Below are 25,439 nucleotides of genomic sequence, written 5' to 3'. Positions count from 1 at the left end.
AACCTAAACCACTAAAGAACCTAAACCACTAGAGAATCTAAACCTGAAGAACCTAAACCACTAAAGACCCTAAACCTGAAGAACCTAAACCACTAAAGAACCTAAACCTGATGAACCTAAACCACTAAAGAACCTAAACCACTAGAGAATCTAAACCTGAAGAACCTAAACCTGAAGAACCTAAACCACTAGAGAACCTAAACCTGAAGAACCTAAACCACTAAAGAACCTAAACCACTAAAGAACCTAAACCTGATGAACCTAAACCGCTAGAGAACCTAAACCACTAGAGAACCTAAACCACTAAAGAACCTAAACCACTAGAGAACCTAAACCGCTAGAGAACCTAAACCACTAAAGAACCTAAACCACTAGAGAACCTAAACCACTAAAGAACCTAAACCACTAAAGAACCTAAACCTGATGAACCTAAACCGCTAAAGACCCTAAACCTGAAGAACCTAAACCGCTAAAGACCCTAAACCTGAAGAACCTAAACCACTAAAGAACCTAAACCACTAGAGAACCTAAACCACTAGAGAATCTAAACCTGAAGAACCTAAACCACTAAAGAACCTAAACCACTAAAGAACCTAAACCTGATGAACCTAAACAACTAAAGAACCTAAACCACTAAAGAACCTAAACCTGATGAACCTAAACAACTAAAGAACCTAAACCACTAAAGAACCTAAACCTGATGAACCTAAACAACTAAAGAACCTAAACCACTAAAGAACCTAAACCTGAAGAACCTAAACAACTAGAGAATCTAAACCTGAAGAACCTAAACCACTAGAGAATCTAAACCTGAAGAACCTAAACCACTGAAGAACCTAAACCACTAGAGAACCTAAACCACTAGAGAACCTAAACCACTGAAGAACCTAAACCACTAGAGAACCTAAACCACTAGAGAACCTAAACCACTAAAGAACCTAAACCACTAGAGAACCTAAACCACTACAGAACCTAAACCACTAGAGAACCTAAACCACTGAAGAACCTAATTACACCACTCAAATTCCTAGCCTCTGCACGCACATGGGCATAATCAATGTGAGCATGCCATTCTGTACTTTGTCTTTTCATTCAAGATCATTTCGAGTACCGTACCAGGCACCTACGTAACCCCAGCAAACAGAAATGAAATCAGGTCTGAGATGAGCTTATACAGGAATTTTTTCCCCCCTAAGGAAGTGAAAACATTTCCTCACTTGCAAAGAGAATATACAGTAACACTACATATTTAACATGGTCATAATAAGAATCGAGTGGCAAACACAGGCGTGTATATACACGTACATACAGTCACAAATTACATTCCAGTTTTAAATCAGATTTCCATTCAATTCATGATAAAGTGCCTATACTTGTAATGGGTGCTTTTAGTTACGGATTAGTATCTTTCTATTCTAGGGGAAGATTTTGAGGTTGGCATAGAGGAAAAAAAAATCTAGAGACAGAAAAACCAGTTAGCAGGCTTCACTGTCATCATGGTGAAAAACAATGAAGACGCCTAGAGACTGAGAAGAGAAAACAGACTCCAGGAGTTTCAGAAGACTGGCCGTTCCCGTTGATAAACTACCATTTTCCCCCGAAAATAAGACCTCCCCAACAAATAAGCCCTAAGCAGGATTTCCAAGCATGTATGCAGTAGAAGTCCTACCCCGAAAATCAGCCCTAGTGACGGGCGTGGCTATGAAAATCAGCCCTGGTGATGGGCGTGGCTATGAAAATCAGCCCTGGTGATGGGCGTGGCTATGAAAATCAGCCCTGGTGAGGGGCGTGGCTATGAAAATAAGCCCTAGTGATGGGCGTGGCTATGAAAATAAGCCTTAGTGATGGGCGTGGCCATGAAAATCAGCCCTAGTGGTGGGCGTGGCTATGAAAATCAGCCCTAGTGATGGGCGTGGCTATGAAAATCAGCCCTAGTGATGGGCGTGGCTATGAAAATCAGCCCTAGAGACGGGCGTGGCTGCGCAGCGCATCTGCACAACCCATGCGTGTCGTCGCGGAGCGGGAAAGAACACGAGCAGCCCTTCTCATCCGCCCCGTGAGAGCTCTAGTGCCCCACAGGAGAGATCGGGGCTGGTGGTTCTAAAGGAAACAGAGTCGCAAGACATTCAGGATGGGATCCGGGGTCTGGAGAGTGAGGATGATGTTCCAGAAGAAGACGACTTCACTCTGTTTGAATAAATGTAGAAGGTTGTACCGTACTTAAAAAAAAATAACACATCCCCTGAAAATAAGCCCTAGGGTGTCTTCTGGAGGAAAAATAAATATAAGACCCCGTCTTATTTTCGGGGAAACACGGTAGTGGTGGGCACTCAATCAATATCACGCTGGATGAATAAATAGATAACCTCCGCCCTGCCACTTACGATCACCAACATCTCAAACCAATTTAATGTAAAACAATCCCGTCATCACCATTACGCTGTTTCTGTCCGGAACTTCCCAGAACGATTTCCACGCAAGCATCTCCCCAAAAGCCTCACTCGCCAGCCCACACCCTGCCCAGTGCTGGCCTTCACTGTCTAATTTTTTTTTTTTTTTTTTTTTTGCAAGTAGCAGGAGGCTCAGAAGGTTCTACCCCAAGTGTGGACAATTATTATCTCCAAAGGTTGGCATTTCCAGTTATGTTTACTTTTTATTTCCTTTTCTGCCTGAGTCTTGTTATTATAATGAGTACATTTCCTTTCATATCAAAGAAAACCACAATTCCCTAAAATGACGACCCTTCCCCCATTCAAAAATAAAGATTAAAGTGGGTGGAACGGGGTTGAAATCATGCATTTACGGTCGCAGGGCTGAGACAGTGGCCAAGGGAGACCTCAGGCCACACCCCGACTTCCACCTGCAGGCCCCGGACAGCTGAGAACACGCCCCACAGAGGGCTGTGTCACAACCCCGAGACTTTTTAAAAACCGTATTAGTTTGGCCGGGCGCGGTGGCTCACGCCTGTCATCCTAGCACTCTGGGAGGCCGAGGCGGGAGGATCGCTCAAGGTCAGGAGTTAGAAAGCAGCCTGAGCAAGAGCAAGACCCCGTCTCTACTAAAAATAGAAGGGAATTAATGGGACAACTAAAAAATATATAGAAAAAATTAGCCGGGCATGGTGGCACGTGCCTGTCGTCCCAGCTACTCAGGAGGCTGGGGCAGGAGGATCGCTTGAGCCCAGGAGTTTGAGGTTGCTGTGAGCGAGGCTGACGCCACGACACTCAGTCTAGCCTGGGCAACAAAGCGAGACTCTGTCTCAAAAAAAAAAAAAAAACAGAAACAAACAAACAAAAAAAACAACGTATTAGTTCAGAACATAGACGACGTCCCTGGTAGTTTGAAGGCAATTAACAACAAACCCAAAACATCTTTAAATTGATCACTTAAAGATACAGGTGGTTTACCAGATTTAAAAACAAAATCATGTTGGTGCAACATGCTGGTTTATTATTTTTTATTTTTTTATTTTGCCTAATCAGCAATCTGTACACAGCTTTTGTGCCAACGTCTGGCCTATTTCAATACTTTTTTTTCCTCTATTTAAACAATATGCGCTGTAGTTTGTTTTTTTTTTTTTTTCCAACCTCCTAGTCCCAATGTTCAAATGGTGAGAGCTATTTTCCGGAGAGTGCAGGGACCCAAGCGAACAGGAGGCGACAAACTCAAGGAGGAACATTTACTGAGCTTTCGAATTGAACGAGGAACGTGAACTGAGCTTTCTTAACCCTGGTCTTCTAACAGCAAATTCGAGAGTCATGACAAGTAAAGCCAACTATTTTTGAGCACTTAACTTTGGCCAAGCACAGATCCAAGCACTTCAAGTTAATCTGCTCCTCTGGTCTTCCCAAAGCCTGTTATCCCTGCTCAAAAGATGAAAACAGAGGCACAGAGAGGTCAAGAAAGTAAAGGTCACACAGCAGTGAGTCGCAAGATCGGAATCCCAGTACCGCTGTGAGCCACTGCTGCGTATCGAGGCTCCACATCTCTGGAGATGATGCCCATCCCACTCCCCCTAGTGCTCTAGGCCTCCTTTGCCACCTGGCAAACTCCTACTCAACCTTCAAAACCCATCTTATAAAAAACCTTTCCTAACACTCCCAGGAGAATTAATCATGCTCTACTTTCTGCCATCCTAATTCTTTGCTCACAGGCTATTTCACTAGCATGCAAATAAATACAGCTCTCCTGATTTGACTATGGGTTCCATGTGGAAAGGAGAGGCCACCCGACTTATGCCTCAATTCTCCACGTTTAATAAACACATTTACAAACTTGAGACCTTCCTGGTTTCATTTGATAGAAATATTCATTAAGTGCTTACTACTCCAGGCACTTGAAGCATTTTAACTCATTTAATCCTCGCAACTACCCTTTGCTGGAGGTACTATTATTGTCTCATTTTGCAGATGTGGAGGCAGAAAAAAAAAAAAAACTCCAAGAACCAGAATTTGGACCCAGGTAGTTTGGCTTCATGCTCACTGCCTGCCCAATACATATATTCCCAGCTCAGGGGAAAGGACAGACCTACCGTGTTTCCCCGAAAATAAGACAGGGTCTTATATTTATTTTTCCTCAAGAAGACACCCTAGGGCTCATTTTCAGGGGATGTGTTATTTTCTTTTAAGTACGGCACAACCATCTACGTTTACTCAAATAGAGTGAAGTCGTCTTCTTCTGGAACATCATCCTCACTCTCCAAACCCCGAATCCCATCCTGAATGTCTTGTGACTCTGTTTCCTTTAGAACCACCGGCCCCGATCTCTCCTGTGGAGCACTAGAGCTCTCACGGGGCGGATGAGAAGGGCTGCTCGTGTTCTTTCCCGCTCCGCGACGACACGCACGGGTTGTGCAGATGCGCTGCGCAGCCACGCCCGTCACTAGGGCTGATTTTCATAGCCACGCCCATCACTAGGGCTGATTTTCATAGCCACGCCCATCATTAGGGCTGATTTTCATAGCCACGCCCATCACTAGGGCTGATTTTCGGGGTAGGGCTTCTATGGCGCACATGCTTAGACATCCTGTTGGGGCTTACTTTATGGGTAGGTCTTATTTTCAGGGAAACACGGTACCTGTATAGAACTGACTCCAGAAATGCAGAGAAATGACTCAGTTTCTCTAATCAGTTACCCTCTTGATTAATGCAAGATTGGCCCGTTCTCAAATCACCCCTGTGAGTAAGGAAGAGATTTAAGGTTTTGGGATTCAAGGTTTCTCTACCTTGAACCTCTACAAGGTTCTCTAAAAAAGAACACTTTCAAAATGTAAACATTCTTTAAGGAAATGATTCACTTTATCATAAAATAGCATGTATTTCCCTAGAACGGAAGCCAGTTCACATACCAAAAAAATTCAAAAGGGAAATACTTATAATCTGCTTACCTCCCCACATTGCTAACTTACTGTGCACCTTTTCTTCCTATTAAGGCAACACCTTTGAATTCAGACCAATGAATGATAATTAAATGTCTGATGACAACAACTTATAATCATTGATATTTCATATTTAAAACTCTTAATAGAAGTATTCATTTATTAATATTTTGAAAACTAATGATACTTAGGGATTTTTGTTGTTGTTGTTGAGACAGAGTCTCACTCTGTTTGTTTCCATGGCATCAGCCTAGCTCACAGCAACCTCAAATTCCTGGGCTCAAGCGATCCTCCTGCCTCAGCCTCCCGAGTAGCTGGGACTACAGGCATGCGCCACCACGCCCGGCTAATTTTTTTTCTATATATATTTTTAGTTGGCCAATTAATTTCTTTCTATTTTTAGTAGAGACAGGGTCTCACTCTTGCTCTTGCTCAGGCTGGTTTTGAACTCCTGACCTTGAGTGATCCTCCCGCCTTGGCCTCCCAGAGTGCTGGGACGACAGGCGTGAGCCACCGCGCCCGGCAGGGATCTTCAGATAACAGCTGAAGATTACGTGCAGATTTAAAATTTTTATTAACCTGACAAAAATTAGCCTTCAAGGAAACACGTAAACAAAGTACAAAATTTTTCAAGTAAGCAGGAGTGTCGGTGTCAAACTTGTGCATTTTCTCTACAACTGTACCCCGTTCCCCTGTTCGTAGTGAGAAATACACTCCCCAGGCGCTGGCCGACTGATTTTGTCTGTATGCTGGGTGGCCCGGCAGAAATGTCCCCAGCTGGTCAATTCAGAATTTGGCCCTTCAAACAGATTCAGGGAAATTGCCTGGCATGAATTAGTTGTTACCCAACCCGCTGCACAAGAATTATCCTTTGAAATGATCTTGTTGGACGACATCAGGTATAACTAAGTAAATCAACACATTCACACTAGTGTCACTTAGATGGTAAAGAGCACCACACAAGTTCTTTAACTCGTTTTATTTTTTATATTCTTTTTGTTTTTTGTTTTGAGACAGAGTCTCGCTTTGTTGCCCAGGCTAGAGTGAGTGCCGTGGCGTCAGCCTCGCTCACAGCAACCTCCAACTCCTGGGCTCAAGCGATCCTCCTGCCTCAGCCTCCAGAGTAGCTGGGACTACAGGCATGCGCCACCATGCTCCGCTGATTTGTTTTATTTATTTATTTTTTTTATTTTTATTTTTATTTTTTTTGAGACAGAGTCTCGCTTTGTTGTCCAGGTTAGAGTGAGTGCCAGGTTAGGCGTCAGCCTCGCTCACAGCAACCTCAAACTCCTGGGCTCAAGCAATCCTTCTTCCTCAGCCTCCCGAGTTGCTGGGACTACAGGCATGCGCCACCATGCCCGGCTAATTTTATATATTAGTTGGCCAATTAATTTCTCTTTTTTTTTATAGTAGAGACGGGGTCTTGCTCTTGCTCAGGCTGGTTTCGAACTCCTGACCTCGAGCAATCCGCCTGCCTCAGCCTCCCAGAGTGCTAGGATTACAGGCGTGAGCCACCTCGCCTGGCTTGATTTTTTTCTATATATATTAGTTGGTCAATTAATTTCTTTCTATTTATAGTAGAGACGGGGGTCTCGCTCTTGCTCAGGCCGGTTTTGAACTCCTGACCTCGAGCAATACGCCTGCCTCGGCCTCCCAGAGTACTAGGATGACAGGCGTGAGCCACCGCGCCCGGCATAACTTATTTTAAATATTAAAACATAGCATTTTAGTCAAAATGCACCATGGGGCTAAGCTGGCCAACGGGAACACTGGGGAAAATATTTCCTAAAATCAAATTTTTGGCCTAAAATTCTATTTGCTTTCTTGTACTCCATCAATTATCCCGACTCAAACAGAAGTGGACGTCACTAACAGTTGAATATTCCAAAGGACAATTCAACTACTTTAGAAGAAATGATCTGTTTTTTTTTTAAATGAAGTTATAGCCTTTCTTTAGAAGAATTATATTGCTATTATTAGAACATGGAATAATTTAGCAAGTAAAATTCTATTTTTACTAGGACACCACATTAAAATGCAATTTTCAGACTAATATATTTACAGAGGGTTTCGAGACTACCGGTCGCTCTCCCCTGGTGGCTACAGCCAATCCTGATTATCCTGATAATCAGATATTATGTGATTACCCTGAGCACATTCTCGGGATGGAATGCTCAGGGATGGATGAGAGAAATAACTGATTTTTTTTTTCCCCTAAAGAAAACATCACAACACCAGTTACATCCTTTAAAAGTATGTATCGCTCCACAGAGGGTGTACTAATTTTCTTTGTTTAAAAAGCAATTAGAAAAGAATGCAAAGCAGCTACAATTCCAACCAGACACAGAGCTTCTGACATGAGCTTCCTCACACTGGCTGGTCCTTAGAGCTCTCTGTTCTCCTGGGGAATTTCCAATTTCACAATCTAGCAGCTCTTGGGTTTTAAGAAAATATTAAGGGTGTGTTTGCACGTGTATGTTTGCACTGTGTGCTTTGCACATGCATGTTTGCATGTGTGTGTGTTTGCACATGCATGTTTGCACATGTGTGTGTTCGCACTGTGTGCTTTGCATGTGTGTTTGCACATGCGTGTTTGCACATGCATGTGTTTGCACATGTGTGTGTTTGCACTGTGTGCTTTGCATGTGTGTGTTTGCGTGTGTGTGTTTGCACGTGTGTGTTTTCGAGTGTGTGCGCGCGTGTGTTTGCACATGTGTGTGTTTGCACTGTGTGCATTCACATTTGCTGAGTGCCTTCTGCTTTGCAAATTCTGTCCCCACCATCTTCATCCAGCCCAGCGCTAGGTGCTTGCCCGCAGGCAAGCTTGGTACACCTCAGCTCCCCATCTGTGTCAGAGGATTGTGACCGTCTCTCTCTCTCTCACAAAGCTATGGGGCGCAGGGGACAACCCTTCCCCACAGTGACCGGGGTCTCACAGGGAGTGCTCTGTGAACCTCAACCCTTATCATTCCTACTGGATCCTCTTACAGGTGAGGAAAAGGAGGTAACTTGTTTGGGGTTCCTGCTGATCAGATTTAGCCCAGGGTCAAATCCCAGTCCAAGTCTCCCAAGCATCTCAAACTATGCTATGAAGGACACAGCACGCTGGGGACTGGCACCCACATTTTCCGAAGATAATTCCAAAAAGGGACAGGGGATAAGTAAGGAAAAAAAATAATAAGACGACCTAGTTGAATAAAAAGCATTTTAAGGCCGGGCACGGTGGCTCGCACCTGTAACCCCGGCATTTTGGGAGGCTGAGGCAAGAGGATCATTTGAGCCCAGGAGTTCAAGACCAATCCGAGCAACACAGCAAGTCCCTGTCTCTACAAAAAATTTCAAAATTACCCGGGGGTGGTGGCGCATGCCTGTAGTCTCAGCTACTTGGGAGGCTGAGACAGGAGGATCCCTTGAGCCGAGGAGTTTGAGGCCGCAGAAAGCCATGACTGTGCCATTGTACTCCAGGCCGGGCAACAGAGCAAGACCTTGTCGCTTACACGAATAAATAAACAAATAGCATTTTTAAACCTACTGCAGGTTGACTGTCCCTAATTCAAAAATGCAGAACTAGGCCGGGCGCGGTGGCTCACGCCTGTAATCCTAGCTCTTGGGAGGCCGAGGCGGGCGGATTGCTCAAGGTCAGGAGTTCAAAACCAGCCTGAGCAAGAGCGAGACCCCGTCTCTACTATAAATAGAAAGAAATTAATTGGCCAACTGATATATATAGAAAAAATTAGCCGGGCATGGTGGCGCATGCCTGTAGTCCCAGCTACCCGGGAGGCTGAGGCAGAAGGATCACTCAAGCCCAGGAGATTGAGGTTGCTGTGAGCTAGGCTGACGCCACGGCACTCACTCTAGCCTGGACAACAAAGTGAGACTCTGTCTCAAAAAAAAAAAAATAGAAAAAAAAAAAATGCAGAACTGGAAAGGATCCAAAATCAGAAACTTTCTGAGCACCATGTGAAATGTTCACTGGAGCACTTTTTGCAATTTTGGATTTTCAGATCCGGAATGCTGAAACTGTACTTATTACAAATCTCTCACCATCAGCCTTTTTTAAAAGTATCTTTGTCATATTTGAATTCTACATAATATCTAATTTTTTGATAAAGGACCACCTTCCGTAGCTCAATGGCAAGTGTGGAGTGAATTTAGAATGCCTAGCCCTGGCCGGGTGCGGTGGCTCACACACCTGTCATCCCAGCACTCTGGGAGGCCGAGGCGGACGGATTGCTCGAGGTCAGGAGTTCGAAACCAGCCTGAGCAAGAGCGAGACCCCCGTCTCTACTATAAATAGAAAGAGATTAATTGGCCAACTAATATATAGAAAAAAATAGCCGGGCATGGTGGCGCATGCCTGTAGTCCCAGCTACCTGGGAGGCCGAGGCAGAAGGATGGCTCGAGCTCAGGAGTTCGAGACCAGCCTGAGCAAGAGCGAGACCCCGTCTCTACTATAAATACAAAGAAATTAATTGGCCAACTAATATATATAGAAAAAAATGAGCTGGGCGTGGTGGCACATGCCTGTAGTCCCAGCTACTCGGGAGGCTGAGGCAGAAGGATCGCTTGAGCCCAGGAGTTGGAGGTTGCTGTGAGCTAGGCTGACGCCACGGCACTCACTCTAGCCCAGGCAACAAAGCGAGACTCTGTCTCAAAAAAAAAAAAAAGAATGCCTAGCCCTAGTCAACCTAATGACCCTCAATAGGAAATCAAGAAAGTAACTAAACATCTTGATCACTAACTTTACAGCAAGTGTTTTCACCTGTTATCTCAGTAAACCTCCACAACAAGGCCAGGCAGGTAACACTAAAGGTAACTTTATCGACAGAGAAACCGTGGCTCCAGGAGAAAAAGCCATTCACGGGAGGTAGCCACCTACACCCGCCCATGCCGGAGGAAGGCCTGAATTTCAACCCAGATGTGTCCAGACACAAAGGCTGTGGTCTCTTTAGAAAAAGGGACAGACAAAGCGGAAGGTTAGGGTAAGGCACAGGCGTTAGAACACACCCCCAGGAAACTTTAGTCCAGGGCAAATTAATCCCTGCCTGCCATTCTGAGCATTTCAACGTACACAGTTGCGTGGCATTAGCTACCATGTTTCCCCAAAAATAAGACAGGGTCTTGTATTTATTTTTCCTCAAGAAGACATCCTAGGGCTTATTTTCAGGGGATGTGCTATTTTCTTTTAAGTACGGTACAACCATCTCCATTGATTCCAATAGAGTGAAGTCGTCTTCTTCTGGAACATCATCCTCACTCTCCAAACCCCGAATCCCATCCTGAATGTCTTGCGACTCTATTTCCTTTAGAACCACCGGCCCCGATCTCTCCTGTGGAGCACTAGAGCTCTCACGGGGCGGATGAGAAGGGCTGCTCGTGTTCTTTCCCGCTCCGCGACGACACGCATGGGTCGTGCAGATGCGCTGCGCAGCCACGCCCGTCACTAGGGCTGATTTTCGGGGTAGGGCTGCTATTGTACACATGTTTAGAAATCCTTATTTTATGCATAGGTCTTATTTTCAGGGAAACACGGTACATTCAAAGTGTTGAGCAACCATCACCACCACTGATTTTCACATCTTTTCAGTCTTCCCCTGCCAAACCTCTGTATTGTTATTAAACAATAACTCTACACTCCCCCCTCCGCCCAGCTTCCCGCAAATGACATTCCTATTTCCTGTCCTGACTCCTCAAGGTACCGCATGTCAGTGGAATCATACAATATTTGTCCTTTTGTAACTGGCCAATTTCACGTAGCAAAATGCCAGGGTTTTTTTGTTCCTAGTTAGTCTCCTTGAAGAAAAAACACCCCTGATTTTGGAAAAGACATAGCCTCCCCCCAAAAAAGAAAAGAAAAGAAAAGAAAAACACCCCTGAAACGCACATCTTTTAGAAGAAACAAAAACGAACACATGGGAATTGTTTTTTTCCCTCTTACTCATGACTAGCAGGATATAAAAACACTAAGGATTGTTTGGGGAGAAAAGAGAGAAAGCCAACAAAAACATCCACAATCCCACCAAGGAACCATCCTATTTTCATTTCCATTCAATTTCTCAAAATCTTTATGCAAACAGATTTTTTTTTTTTTGGAGACAGAGTCTCACTCTGTTGCCCAGGCTAGAGTGCCGTGGCGTCAGCCTAGCTCACAGCAACCTCCAACTCCTGGGCTCAAGCGATCCTCCTGCCTCAGCCTCCCGAGTAGCTGGGACTACAGGCATGCGCCACCGTGCCCAGCTAGATTTTTCTATATATTTTTAGTTGCCCAACTACTTTCTTTCTTTCTTTTTTTTTTTTTTTAGTAAAGATGGGGTCTCGCTCTTGCTCAGGCTCGTCTCAAACTCCTGAGCTCAAGCGATCCTCCCACCTCGGCCTCCCACAGTGCCGGGGTGACAGGCGTGAGCCACCCCGCCCGGCCTGCAAACACATTGTTTACAACTGTATCACATCGTAACATTCACATTATAACAACAGGACATTGCACTGTTTATCTTCTTAACCATCTATCGAAATGGTGTGTCTGCAAGCATTTCAAAAATTAACCATCAGGCCAACACTAAGGACAATTAAATGTGCTTTCATGAAAACCCGTACCCCTCAAGCTCTTCTCTTGTACAAATAAGTTTTAACTGCCTGAAATTTCACTGATAACGACATTGTTCTTGCCGAGACACCACTGTATTTGTAATAGTTGGTGCTGCAGAAAGAAGGCAACACTTTCACAAATGTTCGTACAAAAAAAAATCATCTAAACGTTAAGCAAAACTTTATAGACACACTCCAGATCACCTAATGAACATCCTGTTTTCTTTACAGGAAATAAAGACACGACACAAATCAACATTCTCCTCAGTTTTTTAAAAAATCAGTTTTTCTAGAAATCCACATCTTCTCAGAACTAAAGGGGTGGGGGACAAAAACTCAGTAACATTCCACATCTTATTTTTCTTGTTTCTACTTGCAGCTTGTAAATAAATATGTGTGTGTGTGTTTGTGTATAAAACAGGAAGGTCTAAAGCCAGTAAAGGAAAATGATTTAAACTGAAATAAAAACTTGAGTCAGAAGGAGGTGACTTTGATCATGAGGCAAGGCTACGTGAGCTGATGGAATGCACAGCTTCCTTTATTTATTTTGGTAGAAATAATCTCAAGTCCTGGGGAAAAAAAATAAGGCATTTTTAGAAAATGACACTGACCCAATTGCTAAGTCTCATGAATAAGAGCAGTGACTGTTAATTTTGCTGCCCCTTGGTTCCTGTATTTTTCTGCTCAAATCATTGGAAATCCATTTAATTCAAATGCAGGATTTTTTTTTCCCCCCTGAACTTTGGCACCCAGAGACCCTGCCCACAGTGCCGTGTTTCCCTGAAAATAAGACAGGGTCTCTATTTTTATTTATTTATTTTTTTGAGACAGAGTCTCGCTTTGTTGTCCAGGCTAGAGTGAGTGCTGTGGCGTCAGCCTAGCTCACAGCAACCTCCAACTCCTGGGCTCAAGCGATCCTCCTGCCTCAGCCTCCCGAGTAGCTGGGACTACAGGCATACGCCACCATGCCCGGCTAATTTTTTCTATATATATTAATTGGCCAATTAATTTCTTTCTATTTATAGTAGAGACGGGGTCTCGCTCTTGCTCAGGCTGGTTTCAAACTCCTGACCTCGAGCAATCCGCCCACCTAGGCTTCCCAGAGTGCTAGGATTACAGGCGTGAGCCACCGCGCCTGGCCTTAAGACAGGGTCTTATATTTATTTTTCCTCAAGAAGACACCCTAGGGCTTATTTTCAGGACATGTGTTATTTTTTTTAAGGACGGTACAACCATCTCCATTGATTCAAGTATAATTAAGTTGTCTTCTTCTAGAACATCATCCTAACTCCCCAAACCCCGAATCCCATCCTGAATGTCTTGCGACTCAGTTTCCTTTAGAACCACTGGCCCCGATCTCTCCTGTGGAGCACTAGAGCTCTCACGGGGCGGATGAGAAGGGCTGCTCCTGTTCTTTCCTGCTCCGGGACGACAAGCCTGGGTTGTGCAGATGCGCTGCGCAGCCACGCCCGTCACTAGGGCTGATTTTCGGGGTAGGGCTTCTATTGCGCACATGCTTAGACATCCTGCTGGGGCTTATTTTATGGGGAGGTCTTATTTTCAGGGACACATGGTAGCACCTCCCAGCAAGAGAGCAGAGAGTGTTTTATTTGTTGCCACACCCCTAAGGGCCTACTGGGAACAGAATGGGTAGGCACTCAATAAGTATCTGCAGGCTGGGCTGGGCCTGTAATCCCAGCACTTTGGGAGGCCCAGGCAGGAGGATCACTTGAGGCCACGAGTTAAGACCAGCCAGGACAACATAGTGAAACTTCCTGTCTCTAATTAATCTAATTAATTGATTGATTAATTTCTGATTGATTGATTGCTCTCTAATTAATGAATTAATAATTGCAGAGTGAATACATTGATGAATTGTATTCAGGCATCCCTCCTGTGGCCTAAAGAAATGATCACTTAAACAGTTGGTTATGTGATTTTTTTTTACTATAACTTAATTTCAGTTTAATATGATTTATTATTTCAAATAAAGAGGCCATGTTCATGCTACGAGCTGCTCGACGAAATGCCATCTGCATTTCCTTTGGATTCTGTTCTTTCTACACAGACTTGACTTGATCATACTGAGCCACTACAAGAAAATTAGATATTTTTGAGTCATTGCAGAAACAACACTTATGTTTAGAAAGTGACCTCCTCCCCAAGAGCTTTCTAGAATTTAGACTCCCCCCCCAAACCACAAAGTTAACTGGCTTGCATGTTGACCAAACTCATGCTAACCTTATTAAATTAACACCATTGCTACAAGCCATATCATATAAGTGGGGATAAACTCTCAGAAAAAAAAAAATAGAAGGTGAAAATATTCTGGTGCATATTTTACGACAGTCTCCAGTGATAAAGTCCTTTTTCATTCACACATTCGTTTTTCATCAGATGCTTTATTGAGGACCAAGGACTTCTAAACACTAGGAACACAAGGAAGCTCAGTGCCATCCCTCAAGGGGCTGCCAGACCAGGACAGAAGCCAGGGAAGAAGACAGTTGCAATTCAGTGTGAAGACAAAGGGGTGATTTAACTGGGGTGTGTAGCAGCTCACAGTGGGAGCAAGAAGGACCAGTCTCCCAGCCCAGGGTGAGCGTGTCAGACCCTGGTCTCCCAGCTATGCAGACCGGACCCTCAGCAGCAGCAGCACCTGGGAGATCATTAGAAACACAAACTTTCTTCAGGCCACACCACAGACCTGCAGATTCAGAAACTCTGATGGTGAGGCCGGCAGCCTGCAGTGTAATGAGCCCTCAGGTGGCCTTTCTGAAGCACTCAGAGGGGGATGACCTTTAAGCTACCGTGTTTCCCCGACAATAAGACAGGGTCTTCTATTTATTTTTCCTCAAGAAGACAGGGCTGATTTTCAGGGGATGTGTTATTTTTTTTTTTTAAGTACGGCACAACCATCTCCATTGATTCAAATAGAGTGAAGTCGTCTTCTTCTGGAACATCATCCTCACTCTCCAAACCCCAAATTCCATCCTGAATTTCTTGCGACTTTATTTCCTTTAGAACCACTGGCCCCGATCTCTCCTGTGGAGCACTAGAGCTGTCATGGGGCGGATGAGAAGGGCTGCTCGTGTTCTTTCCCGCTCCGCAACGACACGCATGGGTTGTGCAGATGCGCTGCGCAGCCACGCCTGTCACTAGGGCTGATTTTCGGGGTAGGGCTTTTATTGCGCAAATGCTTAGAAATCCTGCCAGGGCTGATTTTATGGGTAGGTCTTATTTTCGGGGAAACACAGTACTGCCAGAAACAGGACTACAGGCAGAAGCTGGAGGGTCAAGATGCCCCGAGAGGCCAGGCACTGTGGCTCACGCTTGTCATCCCAGCACTCTGGGAGGCCGAGGCGGGAGGATCGCTCAAGGTCAGGAGTTGGAAACCAGCCTGAGCAAGAGCGAGACCCCGTCTCTACTATAAATAGAAAGAAACTAATTGACCAACTAAAAATATACATACAAAAAATTAGCCGGGCGTGGTGGTGCATGCCTGTAGTCCCAGCTACTCGGGAGGCTGAGGCAGGAGGATCGCTTGAGCCCAGGAGATTGAGGTTGCTGTGAGCAAGGCTGACGCCATGGCACTCACTCTAGCCTGGGTGACAGAGTGAGACTGTGTCTCAAAAAAACAAAACAAAGAAAAGATGCCCCGAGCAGCAACAGAGGTGGAGGTGTCAGCCTGGGGTGCCATGGCCTGAGCAATCTCTGCTTCTGGAAGTTTTGCCTGACACCCCCGCCACCCACCTGGGTCAGGCGCTGCTCGGAGACGCCCCAAGAACACACAGCACACCGTGTCTCAGTTGGTTCCTCAGCCTTTCTCTGTGGACCGAGCTCCGAGCAGGGGCAGGAGTGGCCGTCCTGGTCGGTTTCCACCTGTGGCATTTGGAAGAGCGCCCAACATGGGGAAGCCACATGGAGTGACAGAGCCGGACAAGCCAGGGGGCCACTGCTCTCATTCAGAGAGAGACGGCTATGTCACAGGAAAGGTTTTAGAAAGATGTGACAACTTATTTTTTTCTTTTTTTGAGACAGAATCTCACTCAATCACCCGGCTAGAGTGAGTGCCGTGGCATCAGCCTCACTCACAGCAACCTCACACTCCTGGGCTCAAGCCATCCTCCTGCCTCAGCCTCCTCCCGAGTAGCTGGGACCACAGGCATGCGCCACCGTGCCCGGCTAATTTTTTCTATATGTATATTTTTAGTTGGACAATTAATTTCTTTCTATTTATAGTAGAGACGGGGTCTCGCTCTTGCTCAGGCTGGTTTCGAACTCCTGACCTTAAGTGATCGTCCCGCCTCGGCCTCCCAGAGAGCTAGGATGACAGGCGTGAGCCGCCTCGCCCAGCCTGGAACTTCTTAATTTCTCTCTAGTCTGTGGATACCATTCAAAACACTGAATGAAACTCTTTCGGAGTCAATTTCGTGATGGGAACCCAACAATAAACCTGGTCTGTGGAGTGGAATCCAGCAAAGCTCACCTCCCTGTGGAAAATCAGGAAGGACCACAGTCCCGAGCTCTTTCACAAGGTGAAAATAAGACAGGATTGGAGGCCACAGCGAGAACGCCACCTAACTGAGGTGGTAACAAGTTGAGTTGACTCATTCCTGGGTGAGCGAGTACAGTTAACTCTCTTTTTGTTTTCAGAATAACTGCAAAGCCTCAAAGCAAAGGATGCAAACATTTCAAATCCTGCTGTGTCAACGCGTTTGCTTTGATTTTTTTTTTTTAGAAATGATTCCAAGCAGGCAGATCACGCCGTGACCCAGTTGGAGGTATTTTGGAAGCAGCCGGAACCTAACCTGGTGGTGGAGGCGGTAGGTGCAGGGGGAACAGTTACTAAGCAGGTACTACCACCTGCCTCTCAATCCTTCAGGAAATTTACAGAGAAGGGAGCCATAGGAACATCAGGCAGCAATGCGGCATCTCCCCCGATGACCCGCTTCCCGTTTTCTCACCATTCCCAAAATAGACGGAGCTAAGGAAAATCATAAATATAATTCTCAGCCCTCTGGGGGAAGCTCACTAAGGGCATAAATTTGGGTCCCTGGGAAAAAGGATGAAAAGCAAAGCTACTGAGAGCCCTAGGATCAAGAGGTGGAAGCAGTGGAAAATAAAACCAATGGACGGCCGGGCGCGGTGGCTCATGCCTGTCATCCCAGCACTCTGGGAGGCCCAGGCAGGAGGATCGCTCGAGGTCAGGAGTTCGAAACCAGACTGAGCAAGAGCGAGACCCCGTCTCTACTATAAATACAAAGAAATTAATTGGCCAACTAATATATATAGAAAAAATGAGCCGGGCGTGGTGGCGCATGCCTGTAGTCCCAGCTACTCAGGAGGCTGAGGCAGGAGGATCGCTTGAGCCCAGGAGTTGGAGGTTGCTGTGAGCGAGGCTGACGCCACGGCACTCACTCTAGCCCGGGCAACAAAGCGAAACTCTGTCTCAAAAAAAACAAAAACAACAACAACAAAAAAACCCCAATGGACAAAAAGAAACGAGAGAATCATAAAAACAACGGCCAATTCTTACTCCAAAACATACTCAGAGGTGGTACTCACAAGCTCAGCTGCCCTGGATTCTCCCAACCCAAGCTCTTTGGAGTCAAAAGGTAAAGACTTTGTTTAAAACTAAATAAAAATAATAATGGTTAAGGTCTTATTTCATGCCAAGTACTGTTGTAAGCCCTTATCCTATATTAACTCATGATATCTTGATAACAACCATACTTTACAGGCACCATTAGTATTCCTATTTGTCAATGAGGCAACTGAGGCACTGTGCGAGTCTATTGTCCAAGGAGAATTCTACTCCCCTTGTTCATACAACTATTAAATTGCAGACCAGTACTGGAACACTAAGAGTCTGGGTCTTAACCACCAAACCCCTGCTACCGTGTTTCCCCCCAAATAAGACGGGGTCTTATATTTATTTTTCCTCAAGAAGACACCCTAGGGCTTGTTTTCAGGGCATGCGTTATTTTGTTTTTTAGGTACAGTACAACCATCTCCATTGATTCCAATAGAGTGAAGTCGTCTTCTTCTGGAACATCATCCTCACTCTCCAAACTCCCGAATCCCATCCTGAATGTCTTGCGACTCTGTTTCCTTTAGAACCACTGGCCCCGATCTCTCCTGTGGAGCACTAGAGCTCTCACGGGGCGGATGAGAAGGGCTGCTCGTGTTCTTTCCCGCTCCGCGACGACACGCATGGGTTGTGCAGATGCGCTGCGCAGCCACGCCCGTCACTAGGGCTGATTTTCATAGCCACGCCCATCACTAGGGCTGATTTTCATAGCCACGCCCACCACTGGGGCTGATTTTCATAGCCACGCCCATCACTAGGGCTTATTTTCGGGGTAGGGCTTCTATTGCGCACATGCTCAGAAACCCTGCTGGGGCTTATTTTATGAGCGGGTCTTATTTTCGGGGATACAGGGAACTTCCTTACAGGGCAATGCTGCACAACATGCACCGTAGGTGGTTTGGTGTCACCACCACGGCCTCTATTTACTAGGTGCCAGTAGCCTCTCCCTCCGTGGTCCCAACAACCAAATGTCACCAGGCATCACCAGATGTTCCCTGGTGGACAAAACTGCCCCGTTGGAGAACTGGTGCTACAGAGATGCACGAAAGTCCAGACCCCTCGTTCCCTTACAGAGGAAGTGGCAAATCCTAGATGCCGGGTTGGAGAAACAGGCTGCTGAGTTAAGGAGAGCTGGGAATGGGCAGCCAAAGGCTTGATTTGCCATGGCGGAGATTTCCCACCAGCAGTCCCTCAGTGCCTGGCACAAAGCATATACTCAAGAAACATTTGGCTGAACGAAAGAATGAACAAGTGATGTCTCTGGGTGTCAGCCAACGCACGTCTCTCTTCATTAGCGACCCGGAAAAGGTAGGGAGAGACCTTGGTTCTCGGGGAGGACATGAGGTTCTCGTTAGCTAACCTGAAGACCCTGAGGCTGGATCGGTGCTTCTTCCCGAGGTATCTGTGCCCACCTGAATTCACAGACCCTGCCTCAGCTGAGTTCGGTGTTGAGTGAACGTATTGTTCTCGGGGAAACACGGCACACATCGTGTGGAAACCCAGCTCTCATTCTGGGCACGCCACACCCCCTAGCCCTGCTGATGCCAAGCCTTCCTTCCCCAACAATGGCATTTCCCTTCCCTCTCTGGAACTCTGCAAATTCTCTCCACCCTTGACCTCCTAAAATGCACACCTCTCCCCCCAGCTCAGTTTCAAAGCTCTGCATTCTTTACAGTCAACTTGAGAAAAAAAAAAAAAAAGAAAAGAAAAGCAACAACAATGCTCTTCCTCCGGCTCCAAGCATTCCTGAAGCATGCGTGCCGGCAGGGTTACACCTCAGAAACGTTGGTTATTATTTTGCCTAGCAGACACAATATTGCATAAATTTCCGCAGGAGGAAAAGGAGAGAACAGTTAACTGTACTTATAACCCCGGTCAAGTCAACAGCCCAAAATAAAGAAAACCTTGAATCGATCCCCCTACGCCACCCATTTTCCTCCACGTTCTCTTCCCATCTTTGTCCATGCGAATCAGTACATTTTATATACCCATAAATTATACCTTGGGATTTTTTTTTTCCTGATTATAAAAAAAAAAAAAAATGCATGTCCATCACAGAAGACTTGATGAGATTCCAACATCATGGGAATAGATTGTATAGAAAGCGGATGTCTCTTGTTATTCTACACCCAGAGACCTCTCATGCCTTTAAACGAATCCAGGCTTCTTCCTTCTTGCCAGGTTGTAACGACCTGACCTTCCACCCTCTATGCCCTTCCTCCCTCGAAACTCTCCTCTAACGTTTTGGAGTCCCGTGTCCCACTCCCAACAGGGGTCCAAGAAGCCTGGAGCCTGGTTATGATCTGAGGCACTAGCAGCATTGTCTGTTTATTGTCACCTGTTTACACGGGGTAACAGCTCCGGCTGCTACCCCTCATCTGCCTCACTTAAAGGTAAATAGGACTTGAGTTTTGTGAGCATGTTGAAAGCCAAGTGCACTAAAAACATCAAAGAGCACTGGTTGCTTTGCTCTCTGCCGTCATAGAGTGTCAGGTAAAAAAAAACCACAAAAAACCCTCATGATCCACTAATGACAAGTACTGTGTTTCCCCAAAAATAAGACAGGGTCTTGTATTTATTTTTCCTCCAGAAGACACCCTAGTAGGGCTCATTTTCAGGGGATGTGTTATTTTCCCCTCAAAGCCTCAGCTTGCAGCACGCACAGGATGGCCGGGACCCGACAGGGGGAGGCGACCTTGTTGGTGGGGCTGCCCGCACCTATCCGGTCACCTCTGGGACAGCAGCTGTTACGACGGGGCAGATGAGAAGGGCTGCTCGTGTTCTTTCCCGCTCCGCGACGACACGCATGGGTTGTGCAGATGTGCTGCACAGCCACGCCCCTCACTAGGGCTGATTTTCGGGGTAGGGCTTCTATTTCGCAAATGCTTACAAATCCCGCTAGGGCTTATTTTATGGGTAGGTCTTATATTTGGGGAAACACGGTACAAAAAAATGTTTAAAAATTAGCCGGGCATGATGGCACGTGCCTATAGTCCTAGTTACTGGGGAGGCTGAGGCAGGAGGATGGCTTGAGCCCAGGACTGCACCACTGCACTCCAGCCTGGCCCACAGGGAGGGAGGGAATGCTATGAAATGCTTTCGAGTATCTAATACACCTTACCCAAATCCAACCATTACTTCATCTCCTGGCTGGACTGGTTACAAAGAGTTAATTTTATGACAGCCGTTTTATAACTAACGAAAACTAAAAGGGAGGTGGGAATTGGCCAACAAGGGAAGGGCAAAGCAGTCACAGGCCAGGTTTAGGGAAACCCAGCGTCAGCTTCATCTAATGCTCTAAATCAGGGGTCCTTGAACTTTTTAAACAGGGGGCCAGTTCGCTGCCACTCAGACCGCTGGAGAGTGCGCACTGTGGGCCCGGGACGAGTCGGCTGCTAAGCAGGACAGGCAGCGGCGGCAAAAACATCCAGAGGTCCAGATAAATGTGCTAGGCAGCCCGCATGTGGCCCTCGGGCCATAGTTTGAGGATGCCAGCTCTAAACGAAGACCTCCCTCCTCAAATGCCTGCATCACAGCCCTCCGCACAGGGTTAAGAAGGCCCGTATAGACACCCATAGGGTGACTGCAACTCTCCCATTTTACAGATGGAAAAACTGAGGCCCAGAGAAGTGCACTCACTTTTCCAAGGTTACACGGTGAATTAAAGTAAGGGATGAGCCAACCCCAGGGGCAAATCTTCTGACTCCCTGGATAGTGGTTGTGCCTCCAAATCCCACCAGACCTTTTATTACGGAGAATCTGTCGCTCTGCCTCTGAGAAACCATTCCAGCAGAGAGAAATGCCAGCAGCACAGACCAACCTGCAGACTACACACTAATAACACGCGCTAAAATGAGACACGGGCAATCTGGATTGCTCTCCCTTGCATTCGGTTTTATTTATGTGTTGGTAGCACGACACTCTTGAAAATAAACGAACACAAAACAGTTTTGAAATCTGGACAGGGCCGGGCGAGGTGGCTCACACCTGTAATCCTAGCAGTCTGGGAGGCCGAGGCGGGCGGATCGCTCGAGGTCAGGAGTTCGAAACCAGCCTCAGCAAGAGCGAGACCCCGTCTCTACTATAAATAGAAAGAATTAATTGGCCAAGTAATATATATATATAAAATTAGCCGGGCATGGTAGCGCATGCCTGTAGTCCCAGCTACTTGGGAGGCTGAGGCAGGAGGATCGCTTGAGCCCAGGAGTTGGAGGTTGCTGTGAGCTAGGCTGAGGCCAGGGCACTCACTCTAGCCTGGGCAACAGAGTGAGACTCTGTCTCAAAATAAATAAATAAATAAAATGTAACTGAAAAAGCCAGAAACATAACATTCCATTTTCCTTAAAAAATAAATTTATATATCCAGTCATCAAAGTAATCAACGTAACACTAATCCAATATTACTGTGAGGCTTTCGGTATCCCTGCTGGAACGGGAAAATAATTTGACGTTTTGTTTTTCTGGTGGAAAGAAACGGTAGCAAGGAAAAGAAAACACTAACCAAAAAGTTGAAACAGGACCTAAAAAGAGTAGCGGTTTTTAAAATAGTCTTATGTTTGCACATGTGGATTCTTGCAACATGTAACACTCTTTTCCGCCCCTCCATCCCCCCGTAATTTTGTAGCCAGTACTCATGGTAGTCCAGCTAAATTAAAATACCACTCCTTCACACTTTAGCTCATCAAGCTTTGCAACTGCTACTAATTATAAAAGTCTCAGAAAGCCGGATGGTGCCATCTCCTTAAAGGTGAATGATTCAGTTAGAAGTATCCAATCGAGGCCGGGCGAGGTGGCTCACGCCTGTAATCCTGGCACTCTGGGAGGCCGAGGAGGGCGGATTGGTCGAGGTCAGGAGTTCGAAACCAGCCTGAGCAAGAGCGAGACCCCGTCTCTACTATAAATAGAAAGAAATTAACTGGCCAACTAATATATATAGAAAAAATTAGCCGGGCATGGTGGCGCATGCCTGTAGTCCCAGCTACTTGGGAGGCTGAGGCAGCAGGATCGCTTGAGCCCAGGAGTCTGAGGTTGCTGTGGGCTAGGCTGACACCACGGCACTCAGTCTAGCCTGGGCAACAAAGCAAGACTCTGTCTCAAAAAATAAATAAATAAATAAATAGTATCCAATCGAGAAGAGGGAATAAAAGCATAGGACATAAAAATCTTCCTTGGGAAAGGATCTCAACTTTATAGAGACCCTTCTCAAAGACTCTGAGCAAATATCTAAGAACATAATCATATTCCAGGTTCATGAAGATGGTGGGTGACTTTTCAGGGTCCTATAGCAGGACATGGATAGCAAAAGGACAGCAAATAGAAATCTCACATGTCCCCCCATCAAGGAAGGCCAGCCCATAGTACTCTATAGCCACCTGTGTTCTTTCAGCATCCCCCAGTCTGGAGGGTCCCTCATCCTCCTGACAAACATTATCCTTTCAAAACGACGTGGGGGCCGGGCGCAGTAGCTCATGCCTGTCATCCCAGCACTCTGGGAGGCTGAGGCGGGAGGATAGCTCAAGGTCAGGAGTTCGAAACCAGCCTGAGCAAGAGCGAGACCCCTCCCCCCATCTCTACTAAAGTAGAAACAAATTAATTGGCCAACTAAAAATATATAGAAAAAATTAGCCGGGCATGGTGGTGCATGCCTGTAGTCCCAGCTACTCGGGAGGCTGAGGCAGGAGGATCCCTGGAGCCCAGGAGTTGGAGGTTGCTGTGAGCTAGGCTGACATCACGGCACTCTAGCCTGGGGCAACAGAGTGAGACTCTGTCTCAACAAAACAAACAAACCAACAAAAATGACGACGTCATTCCTATTATAGAATTCTCCAAGTTATGATACACAACTGCTGAACAAATACTGCTTTCGAGCTCCAAACTGAAAACATGGCAAGACCGCTACCTAAGCCCATAAAGAAATCCCTCTTTTCCAGGATTCCGTCTGTTCCCGAAAAGCCAGCTTACATATATTCCGATACTCTTCAAGTATCACGGCTATTTGAGGACAAGATTTGAAATATACATCCATGACAAGAAAAAACAAACAAACAATAATAATACAAGATTTAAGAGAGCAAAAGCCAAAGACAGCAGGAAACCGGACTGCCACTGCTTCCTTTTTTTAAAAAAATCAGCGAAATATTTAAAACGAATGACAAACCCATGCCAACCTCACAAAGTTTCCCCATTTCTTGGAATCCAAATTGGCCAATGCTGGGCATCACTTATGCCAATCCTTTAAGGTATTCTCCTTAAGTCACCAGGCACGATGTAAAAAGCCAGGGGGGCTGGGGGGCTTATACACAAAGTGACCCCTGGGCAGCCCAGTCTCCTTGGAGCTTCCAACACTGACCTTCTTCTTCTTCTCTCAGTTGGGGCCTCCCCGAACCCCTCAACCCACCCAAAAGCCTCAGCGGCAGCCCTGGCTCTAACACTGCGCACAGCTTGACTCCCAAACTCCAAATCTGATTTCTCCTTTTTTTTTTATTTTTTGGTTTTAATTCCAGTCCCACGCTCGCTCGCTCGCCCCCTCGGCTCTCCGACCCTTCTTAGTGCCAGACCTCCCGGCCCGACGTCGGGAACACCTTCCCCGGCGGCGCCTGCGGGCCTGGGCGTCCCTCGCTCCGTCCGGCTCTGCTCTCCCTGACCGCACAAATGTCCTTTCCAGCGGCCACCTCCATCCCGCCCGGCGGGCGGCGGAGGGGATTTCGGAGACCCGGGGATCAGTTTCCCCGATTCGGTCCCCCCTCTTCGCACAGCCATTTTCTGGCTAAACGCTCTCCCTGCCTCCCGGGGAGGGAAATGAACTTTTCTCCCCTTTCCATCGCTCAGAGGCTTGGTCGCCGAGGAGCCGCCCCGGCCGCAACTCCCCGGCAGGAGCGCGCAGGCCGGTGTCAGGCCGGTGCCAGGCAAGGGGGCGTGCGCTCTTCCCCGCCGGCGGGCGCCCACCCTCGCCGTCCCTCCGCAGTCCCCACCCGGGCGCGCCGCCTCCAGCCCGGTCTCCCCGCCCCAGGCCCTGCCGAGCCCGGGCTGCCGAGGGGAGAGGGATGGGAGGCGAGGAGGGATGGGAGGCGAGGAGGGCGCCCGCAGTCGCCGCGCCACCGGCCCTGCGGCGCGGGCGCGGGGCGCACGGGACCCCGCGGCGGGCGTCGCTGCAGATGCAGCCGCAGCTGCTGCATCTGTGGCCGCGGCCGAGCGGGCGGCCGTGGCACGGGAAGCCCCGGAGCCGGGGGCAGAGAGAGAGAGAGAGCAGCAGCAGCCGCCGGGGCCACCCGCGGCCACCAGCGCGCACGCCGCTGCCGCTGCCCGGGTCTCGCCCCGGCACCCCCGGCTGCCGCGATCCCCGGGGCAAAGGCGAGGAAGGGAGCGGGGCTCACCAGCGGGGCGCGCGGCGATCGCCTCGGCTCCGGCGCGTGGCGGCTCTGCCCGAGTCTCGCCCTCCCGGGAGCGCCCGGATCGGCCGCGGGTGCAGCGCGCGATCTTCCTACTGGAGACCGGACCGGGCTCGGCGACTGAGCATGCCCAGCGCCGCCCCGCCGGTCCAGCGCAGGGAGCGGCGCCGGCGAGATTCCACTTCTCCAGGATTTGGCGGCGGCTGCGTAAAGGGAGGCTGCGGGGCCCGGCGGGGCGGAGGCCCAGCCGGAGAAAGGCGGTGCCGGGGGCGGGGGCGGGGGCCGGGCGGAGGGGGCGGGCCGCGCTCCCAGCTCTACCCCTGCAGGTGGAGGCTGCCGGGCTTGGGGACAGCGCGTCCCCCGCGTCGCCGGCGGAGCCCGTGGGGAGGCCACGGGTGCAGACGGAGCCCCAACGGCTGGAGGTGCGAGCGCCCTGGCGCCTGGGGGTGCCCTCCGCGTGCCCTGGCATCTGTCCGCACCAAAGCGCAGTTGGTGACCT

General features: G+C 47.6%; 1 protein-coding gene across 2 annotated transcripts in view; it reads right to left on the bottom strand.

Moving 5' to 3' along the window:
* APBB2 (amyloid beta precursor protein binding family B member 2) overlaps nucleotides 1-25,150 on the bottom strand; it is a 233,284-nt gene extending 208,134 nt beyond the window's left edge. For both annotated transcript variants that reach the window (XM_012766080.3, XM_012766083.3), the window contains exon 1: nucleotides 24,926-25,150. The gene's annotated coding sequence lies outside the window, so the exon portion shown is untranslated. The remainder of the gene's footprint in view (nucleotides 1-24,925) is intronic.
* Between the last annotated feature and the right edge of the window lie 289 nt (nucleotides 25,151-25,439).

Source organism: Microcebus murinus, chromosome 26, assembly GCF_040939455.1.
Source record: "Microcebus murinus isolate Inina chromosome 26, M.murinus_Inina_mat1.0, whole genome shotgun sequence".
NCBI lineage: Eukaryota > Metazoa > Chordata > Mammalia > Primates > Cheirogaleidae > Microcebus > Microcebus murinus.
The sequence above is the reverse complement of the archived record's forward strand: the minus strand, read 5'-3'. Positions and strand labels throughout refer to the sequence as shown.